Genomic DNA, 9,787 nt, shown 5'->3' on the forward strand with positions numbered 1-9,787 from the left:
CTATGGTGTTGGACACCAAGTTATTTTGATCACAAGACTTAATCAATGGTTGGTTTTTTGAAATGTCTTGTGTATATGTTCTATACACTAGTGAAAAAATGACAAAGGCACCCCACCTTTGGCACCAGTTTTTGGAAACTGGTGGTTAAAAAAACGGGCGGGATTGGAAAACAAGCTTTTGGCACCGGTTCCAGCCAAACCGGTGGCAAATTATCTTTTTGGCACTGGTTCAAACCAGTGCCAAATAAAAAAGATATTTTTTTTGTAAAAAAAAAAGGGAAAAAGGGATTTGGCACCGGTTCGGTTCAAACCGGTTCTAAATCTATTTTTTTTTAAAAAAACCAGATATACTCTTTCTTTCTCTTGCTTTCATTTCCACGATCTTTCCTCCTATCTCATCTGATCTGCCTCTCTCTCTCTCCTCCATTGAAGCATACTCGAATTTCTCCATTGAAGAGGCTTCTGAGCTTTCTCTAAGGACTTTCCTCAAACTCCTTCTCTCTCCTTCTCCATAACCGCCACTTTCCCTTTCCTTTCTTCTCTTCAATATCCTTCTACTTCTCTCTTTCTACAATATTGGAGGTTATGGTTTCAGGGTTCGTCTATTTTGAATCAAATCGATGTGCGTGCATCTTCAACAACAACGAATTCGAATCAATTTCGAACCAAAAATCAGAAATTCGAGGTTAGGGTTTCTTGGTTATTTAGCTTTGCGTTATATTTTGTTCTTTTGGTCCAATTATTCATTTTGAGTTTTTTTTGGTGTATTTTTTTGTTTGAGTTATTTTAGTTGAAAACCCTATTGATTTTGGTGTTGTTTGTATGTTCGGTTATTTTATCGGATCTGCTCAAATCTTTGTCGTGATTGAGCTTTTTAGTTGATCTAGACTTTGATTGATGTGCTTTGTTATAGATTTGATTGGAAATTTTGTATAATTGAGTCGATATAATTGAGTGAAGTTGAGTTTGGTTTATTCACTGGAATATGCGATTTTTAGGGTTGCTAATTATGCTTGGTTATTGATTTTTATTAGTAGTTAAGTTAAGTTGAGTTGCTCCTATTTTCTAAATCGCAACATTCATGTTGATGAGTTTATTAGCTCAAAAAGAGAACAGTTGGGTTATCCGACCAAATTAGAGAACCTTCAAGTAGAGATATATTGGCTTCACAAATTCATGGGTTGGCTTAACTTTTGGAAGATAATATCACCTTGCACTTAATGCTCAGCATCACTCTTATAACGCTGAAGCTCTTTGTTTGTTTAGTTCCCTGTATCAAATACTTGTGAGTTGTGACTGGCAATCCCTCAACTTCTGGCAGCATTTCTACCTAACCTGATATGTCAGGTGAACTAAGTAACATTGTCTTGGTTGCTTGCCCTAGTTTATATGTGTGCCTATTTAAAGCAGTAAGATGAAAGGAATGGTGTCCTTCCAACAAGGGTATTCTTCCGATAAAGGGTTCAGAATTATTACGGAGCTAATTCTTCAGTAAGGTCAAGTGATCGGAATGCCTAGGTGAAGGCCGCTTCCGATCAGTAATATCAATGTATAATTGATGTTACAGCTTAATCTTAACTGAACCCTTCGGGTCGAACCCAATCGAATCACCGATCCGAGACGACGAATTAATTTGAAAGGATTTAATGAGTCGACAGAGTTTTATGAATACAGACGTCGGATATCGAGCCTAGGGCGTCGAGACCGAGCGTCGCAAAATCACAAAGCGACAAGTATGAACATAGCCCTAGCATCGCATTGGCATAGCCATGTTGATTCTAGGCTAGTTCAAGCTAGCATGCACCTAGCATGGCTAGGCGCAAGCCTAGGCACACTAAGTGTGCTAAGCGCACCATCACAGCCCATCGCAGCCTATACAAAATCACTAAGTGCACCATGCGTTCCCTAGGATGGCTGGGCACCATCGCAAGCCAAAGAGCATCACTAGGCACACCATGCGTGCCCTAGGATGGCAGGGCACCATCGCAGCCTAGGCAGCATCTCTAGGCGCACCATGCGTTCCCTAGGATGGCCGGGTGCCGTCGCGGCCCTAACACAATGCTGGGCGCATGGTAGGACCACACGCACCAAGCACAGCTAGTGCTAGGCACTAGCGCATACGTGGTGCATGGTGCTTGGCCGAGGCTTATGCATGCATAGTGCATGGTGCATGGCCGAGGCTGGTGCGTGTGGATGTGCAAGTGTATGCGAGGGAGAGCTAGCAAGCAGCGTCAAGCCCAACATGCGTGGCTCGCTAGCAGCACGCATGCTAGGCATTGCGAGCATGGGGCTGGATGCGTGGGTGCGCGTAGTGTGGGTGTGTGTGAGTGTGCGAGGCAGTGGGTAGGAGTGCTAGGGCCTGCACCAGCACGCACTAGCGCCTAGCACCAGCACGCACCAGCGCCTAGCACCAGCGCATAGCACCAGCACGCACCAGCGCCACCACACAGCACCAGCCCAGCACCAGCTCGCACTGGTTGGCTGGGGTGCTCGGCAGCAAGGCAGTGCTAGCTGGCAGCCAGCTAGCCCTCCTTGACCCGGTTTTGTGCATAGGGTGTGGGGACCAAATCAAGGCCTTAGGGATCAAGGTAATGGTTCCCCCCAAGCCTTGTTCCTCACTTGGCTTTATCTATTATTGTGCCATGTGTCGATTTGTGATTGAATTGATTAATCATTTAATTTTTGGAATTAAATAATTATCATTTTACCAACTTTCCCACATTGATGAGAGATTGGAAATCAAGGGATCATTTCCCTATAAATACCAAGCTTGGGTATTTGGGAATGAACAACCTTGAGTGGAATTAAAAAGGCAACTCTAATTAAGAGTAAACCTTTAATTCGTAAAACTCATAATTATTTTGTCCGGGTCTTGAATAACCTTCAAGACTTAGGACGCTCGGGTCGGGTCGAGGGTACGATTCGTCGGAGATCTCGTGTTTTCGGGATTTTGAAGTAAGAGCTCTTTGGGAGCGAAGCACGCGACAAAGGTATAATTCTTGTTCTTAATCTTGTCTGATTAAGTTTAATATGCTTGTTAATTGTTTTAATTAAGGGGCAAGTCTTGGTGGGTTTCCTTCCGCGTAATGTTGGTCACTACGAAACCCTACATAAGATAGGTTTTTATGGCTTAGTATGTATGTTTGCTGGAGTGCTTTCTGTTATATGACCTATCAGTTGATTTAGTGAAGTTTACATTCTATTTGATAGCTCAATGGTGTTACGGAGTAATTGGATTAACTAGAATGCTGGAAGCAAGCAATACGAAGTATGAATGAACTTTTTGTTCTTATTATTTTCGTTCTTCCCCATTTGCAGGTAACACAATCTGCACTTGACAAAGCAAACTTAACTGCTAAAGATCTTTTTACAGTAACAATTACTATTGGTCCTAGATTAAGTTTTTGCTTGTGTGGTAATCTATTTGGTTGACTATATGTGTCTTGTTTTATTTACAAAATAGAAAAATAGCTCACAGTTCTTATAAATTTGAGCAATGGGCATAGAGGCCACGTGTGTTAATCAAAAGCTTTGGAATATGGTTGAGCAGATTAGGAAAGGAAGTGATGACAAAAATCTGTCAATGTAAAATTCTTACTTTTCTTTTTCTTCCAAAACAACAAATATTGGTTTAAACATGAAAATAAATTGTGAATCTCCTAAATTACTCTTTGTTTTCTTTGAAAGTCTATAGCAGTTCATCATTAGTTAACCAAACTAAGGAGCCATTTCCAGTCTAACCGATTAAAACAAACTATAAACCATAACCTCTCTCTTTCCTTAATTTCCATTTTTTAGCATCTTTAAAAACCAAACAAGATGTTAGTTATTAGAATAAGTCATCACTTAATTTGTTTCATAGTTGCTGTGTAGCAGTTTTGTATTATTTTCTTCATATTATATTTCCTAACATTTTTAATCATTTTACTTTGGAAGAAATAACAAGATTATATGTTTTGTTTAATCCAATGTCCTTCTCATATCCATTAAATTTGTTTTGGAAAATAGTTTGGGAATTCGGTTTAATGGAATGTTGTTATTGGGAAATGATTTGCAGTTCAACAGATCCTGTAATCACTCTGTTCTTCCTGATTGCCTGCAACCTTCATCTATGTTACATTTTGTTTCTAGTGTAGCTGCTGTTTCATTTAATCTGATTTTATAATTAGTTTTTGATTAGTTTAAATTTCTTTTTTCCTTGATGCGCTTTATTGAGTTCTCAAAGATAATATACATCTTAGAACTTCTATTTGATCATATTTATCGTCTTACGAAATATTTGTTTCAACAACAAGGGGATCATGTGGCTCTTTTGTCTGCATTTTCAGAAATGGGACTCAAGTTGCGCATGGACTTACCTGAGCAGGCAATGGAAGTGACAACAGTATTCTTTCGTACCTCAACTCCCGCAAGTGAAGCTGTTGTGAGTGCCCAGTTTGGTGTCAAGGTCACTGTTTTTTAATCTAATCTATACTAATTTCATGTTCTCTGTCCAGGAAACATTGAAGAATTTCTTAGAAGAAAGAGCAAAAAAAATTAAAGCCTTACAAGAAAAAATGAAGCTTGATGACAAAGAAGCTAAATAATTTAGTCCTGTAAGTACACTTGGTTTCAATGAATGATGCTATGATTGCTACACTATTTCTCCTGTCATATATGTTTGTAAACATTGTAATGGTTGCTTTTAGGTTGATGCCTTTCCTGGGGATATAGTGATTTTTGCACGGGTGCTAAATCTTTTGAGAGGTTAGGGCGTTAATGCTTTATAGATTTTTTTAATTCACCTTCAATAAACAATGTCTTGACTTTTGAGGTTAATACACATTGCTTGATATTGCTGATTTTAATCAAAAGTTCAATGGAATCTGAACAAGATAGTTATAGGTTTGTTGACATTTGATATACATGTTTACATGCGTCTATTAATATGTCCTGGGTGGTGGTTCTGAAAAAGAGAGTTAGCTAGTGTCATAATCTTCAATTTCTATACTTAATATACGAATTGTTCATACGCAATCTATCAAGTGCCTAATTTCAAATCTTCACTGGTATTGGATCTTATCGCTAGTGATTTAGAGCTATATTTGATCTCAAGATTTAGCTGAGAAGTTGCTTGAGCTAGCTCAAATTATTATATTAGTTTTAGACATGTAGTATTGTATTGACATTTTTTCCATTCTTTGGGCATGTACTAGTATCTTACAGTGAGAAAAGCATCATGCTATGGACTATTTGAATCAAGCTAATGGAATTCGGTTTAATGGAAGGCTGTTATTTGGGAATTGAGCTATTTGAATCAAGCTAATGGGATTATGTGGAAATTTATGCATGACAAGGTGATGCTTGGTTCTTTTAGTTTTAATTTGATTGCTTGATTTATCAGGAAGTTGAGGGGAACTATAACCCAGTGTAATTACTTTGGTTAGCTGGGTAATGCATAAGCTGAAGTTAAAGTTCTATGACACCCTATGATTTATTTTGATGGGAGTTGTTATTGAAATAGTCACAATTTGGGAAAAAAACAGTCCAATAGCAAGTCTGTTTTGTCTAAATTCAAGAGGCAAATATTGTTGGGAAAATTTTGGATAATATATCTGGGAACTTTGACAGTATATGTTTCAACAGTATATTAAAACGTTTGAAGGTATATATTTATTAGACCCTAGATAGGAATTAAGATGTTGTGCTGAAATTCTATGTTTTTAATTCTGCCTATAATTACATTCCTCCTGCCTTACTTTCAAGTTTGCTCTCTGCAAGATGAATTAGCATAGAAAACAGACACATCTGCATCACCACCAAGAACAAGCCTAGCAACACATCAGCTCAGCATCACAGCTCCTTAGAAAACCAGCAACATGGCTGCAAAAGGAAAACAGACCGCAGCACAGTAGTATCAACACAGCAAACTTCTCAACAAACCAAAACAAGATCCAAGTGTACTAGTCAGCATTCAACTGAAATCTCAAGTGTTTTTTTTTTTTTTTTTTTAGTTTTTTAAAGTGTAATATTACAAGTTATTGAAGAAAATATATGTGTTTTATGTATATTATGATTATATATAAGTATTTGGTAAAATTTAAGTGAAAAAAAAGCAAAAAAATTTATTTTTTATTTTTTATTTTTTTAAGGCATTTTTGGCACCGGTTTTGGAAAAGAACAAGTGCCAAAAGTTTTTTATTAAATTTTTTTGGGTACTTTTGGCACCGGTTCTTAGTCAAAACCGGTGCCTATTGTATTGAAATAAAAAAAAAAGCGCGCCATGGGTAATTGGCACCGGTTAATCGATGCCAGAGAGGGTATTTGGAACCGGTTAACCGGTGCCAAATCTTTATATAGCCACCGGTTTGAACCGCTGCCAAATCTTCAGAGATTTGACATCCCTCAAATAGCCAACAGTTCATAACCGGTGCCAAATAGGGGGTTTGAACCGGTGCCTATTTGCCTTTTTCGCCAAGTGATAGAATTGCATATGTTTAGACAAATTAATGATACCGCGAAAAGGGCTAAGACCATCGAGTCGAATTAACATTAACATCAAACACATCAAGAAACTTCTTCAAGAAGGTGTTCTTGACTCATTCGACTTGGAGTTGTTTGAAAATTACGAAGGATGTCTATTAGGTAAGATGATAGAGCAGCCATTTTCCAAGTTAGGAGAAAGAGCAAGTGACATTGGGTCTAATAAATACGGATGTATGTGGAACAATGAGCATACCCGCAAGGCATGGTTATCGATATTTCATTACCTTCACCAATGACTATAGTAGATATGGTTATGTCTACCTTATGTCGAACAAATCCAAATCTTTTGAGAAATTTAAAGAGTTTCAGAGTGAGGTTGAAAATCAACTTGGCTAGAAAATAAAAGCACTTCAATCGGATCGAGGTGCCGAGTATTTGAGCCATGAATTTGACGATCACTTGAAAGAAAATGGTATTCTTTAAAAGTTGACACCTCCCAGAACTCCACAATGGAACGGAGTATCCGAACGGAGGAATCAAATCTTGTTAGACATGGTTCGACTAATGATGGGTCTTAGTGAACTTCGTATCTCTTTTTGGGGACACGCACTTCTAATTGCGGCACTAACACTGAACCGTGCTCCGTCAAAAGCTGTCGAAAAGACTCCATATGAATTATGGATAAAGAAACTTCCGAGGTTGTCTTTTCATAGGATTTGGGGTTGCGAAGCATATGTCAAGAGATTAATTTCTGACAAACTTCACCCAAAATAAGACAAGTGTTTCTTTGTGGGCTACTCAAAATAAACCAAGGGGTATTACTTCTACAACAAATTCGAGAACAAAATGTTTGTTTCTCTTGATGGTGTCTTTTTGGAGAAGGAACACCTTTCCAAAATGACAATTGGGAGGAAAATCGAACTCGACGAAGTTCGTGAGGAAGAGCAATAAAGTCAACATGAAAAACTGACAATTAAAGTGCTTTAGAAGCAGCTGGCTACATTGGTCAGAGTCAAACCGACAATGCAAATGCTCAACCTATTACCCTGCATAGGTCGCAACGGCCAAGATCTCAACAAGATAGATACTTTAGTATTGTCTTCACCGAAGATCAAGACATCCTAGTTATGGATGGAGAAGTGTCCATTGTGCCGAGAGGTAATCATGAATGCCCTTACTAAGTTATTTATGTTATCTCGTTCAATCTTTATTTCTTTCATTCCTATATCCCAACAAATTTGACCTAAACTAAGGCAACTAACCAATTTTGATATTCCAGGAGAACTAAGATGGCACAAGAGATTGTAAAGCTGAAGGAAGAAGAAGAAATGCTAAAACAGAATATTTTGAGGTGCTGCTTACTATTTTTTACCTTTAATATTAGATTTCATTTTTGTTAAAGATCTCCTCCATGTTATCATCACCTCAGCTTTTGATGCTTGGTTTTTAGCAGTGAATGCCCTAAAACTATGTCCCCTGAAAGAGTTGCCAAAAGATTTGATGAAGTTGATTAACTTGAGGATATTGGACATAATGGATTGTTATGAACTAAGTACTATGCCAAAGGGCTTGAGTAAGTTGACTTACCTTCGCGTGCTGAGTATGTTTGTAGTGGATTTATCAAAGGCAAGTCAGAGGCAATGGTTTGATCAACTTGGGGAGCTAAAAAGACTTAACAGCCTGAAAGGTGATCTTTATGTCAGAATCAGATCTTTGTACGTTGTTGAGGAAGTTTTACATGAAAAATTCTTCCTCAAGTTTAGGCTGAAGACCTCTTTGTAATTGCAAAATCTGGCTGCCCTCAATTATATCTCATATTTTGGCCTAGGCAAGTGTCTAGTTCAGGCTATGGCCATGAGGAAGCTTATTATTGACTTGGATAATTATTGCACATTTTCCCTCTGTTTGGCTGTTGCTAAAAATAGACCATGTTGATCTCATTTTTGGCGTTTGTTTATGGCTAATGCCTTGTCTTTTAAAATTTTCTGCAGTCTTTTCTAAAATCGAGAAAAGTAGAAAGAAGAGTGCAGGATGGATTTCCGCTTATGTTTGTCTGCATGGTAGCATTCATCAGTCTTATCGCTGGGTATGGCTTTCATCTCTAAGAACAACCAGTTTTTTAAGCCTGAGCATGAACCACATCCTTAAGCCTCTTCCGCTCTTCAAATATAAAGAATAGTTGAGGCTCTCTTTGTCAGCCTAGTTTGCAGAGACAGGGTAATGTGAGAAGCTAGTTGTGGCATCCATCAGGTATTGTGTATACGTTAGAATCAGTTGATATTATTAGATAAACAATCTTCAGCCTAAAACTTCCTGTTAGTTCTCTGTTACATCTGAAAAGCCGAAGTTTTTTTTTTTCATGTAAAAGTTATAATTTCTATCAGATTGTATGTTATTTATTTTTTTGACGAAAATTGTAATATTAAAGCCTTTTATAATGAAAATATGTTACTTTATATATATGTTAGTGTTTATGTATCAATTTAAGTGAAAAAGATGAAATTTTTTTTTTTATATATTTTTTATTTTTTTAGGGCACTTTTGGCACCGGTTCAAAGCAAGAACCGGTGCGAAAAGTGAGGTTTTTTACACCGGTTTTCACCCAGAACCGGTGCGAAAAGTCCTTTCTCCCACCGGTTTTGAACCGATGCGAAATCTGTGGGGTTTTAGCACCCTCCAAATCTAACCCGGTTCAAAACCGGTGGAAAAGGGGGGGGGGGGTTGAACCGGTGGGGAATTTGTTTTTTCGCCTAGTAAAACAAGCTATGACGAGCCCCGACTCTACAAATTGGCAAGAGGCCATGAAATCAGAGATGGACTCCATGTCTGAAAATCAAGTCTGGGACTTGATTAATTTGCCTGAAGGTTACACACCTATCGGTTGCAAATGGATTTTTAAATTGAGAACAGAAAAAGATGGAAATGGTATCTATATACAAAGCTAGACTAGTGGTAAAAGGTTACAGGCAAATTCACGGAGTTGATTATGATGAAACCTTTTCGCTAGTTGCAATGCTTAAGTCCGTCCGGATCATCCTAGCGATTGCTGCATATTACGATTATGAAATATGGCAAATGGATGTCAAAACCGCCTTCCTTAATGGGATTTTGGATGAAACTGTGTATATGACACAGCAGGAAGGTTTTGTTGATCCAAGCAATGCCAGGAAGGTATGAAATCTTAAGAAGTCCATTTATTGACTAAAGCAAACAAGCAGAAGTTGGAATCTGCGATTCGATGAAGCTATTAGTAAGTTTGGTTTTATCAAGAATCCAAATGAGTCTTGTGTTTACAAGAAGGTTAGTGGGAGTGACATCGCAT

At 38.0% G+C, this 9,787-nt stretch overlaps 1 long non-coding RNA gene across 2 annotated transcripts; it reads left to right on the top strand.

The window, feature by feature from the left end:
* Positions 1 to 327: 327 nt before the first annotated feature.
* On the top strand, positions 328 to 5,985 carry LOC110716958. Of its 2 annotated transcripts, XR_002510638.1 has the most exons (6): positions 328 to 685; positions 4,329 to 4,423; positions 4,497 to 4,595; positions 4,689 to 4,746; positions 5,196 to 5,336; positions 5,761 to 5,985. It is a non-coding gene; the product is annotated as an uncharacterized LOC110716958 (long non-coding RNA). The 2 variants fall into 2 exon arrangements; XR_002510637.1 differs by having other exon boundaries at positions 333 to 685; positions 5,196 to 5,985.
* The last annotated feature ends 3,802 nt before the right edge of the window (positions 5,986 to 9,787 follow it).

This window comes from Chenopodium quinoa, unplaced genomic scaffold, assembly GCF_001683475.1.
Source record: "Chenopodium quinoa cultivar QQ74 unplaced genomic scaffold, ASM168347v1, whole genome shotgun sequence".
Lineage (NCBI taxonomy): Eukaryota > Viridiplantae > Streptophyta > Magnoliopsida > Caryophyllales > Amaranthaceae > Chenopodium > Chenopodium quinoa.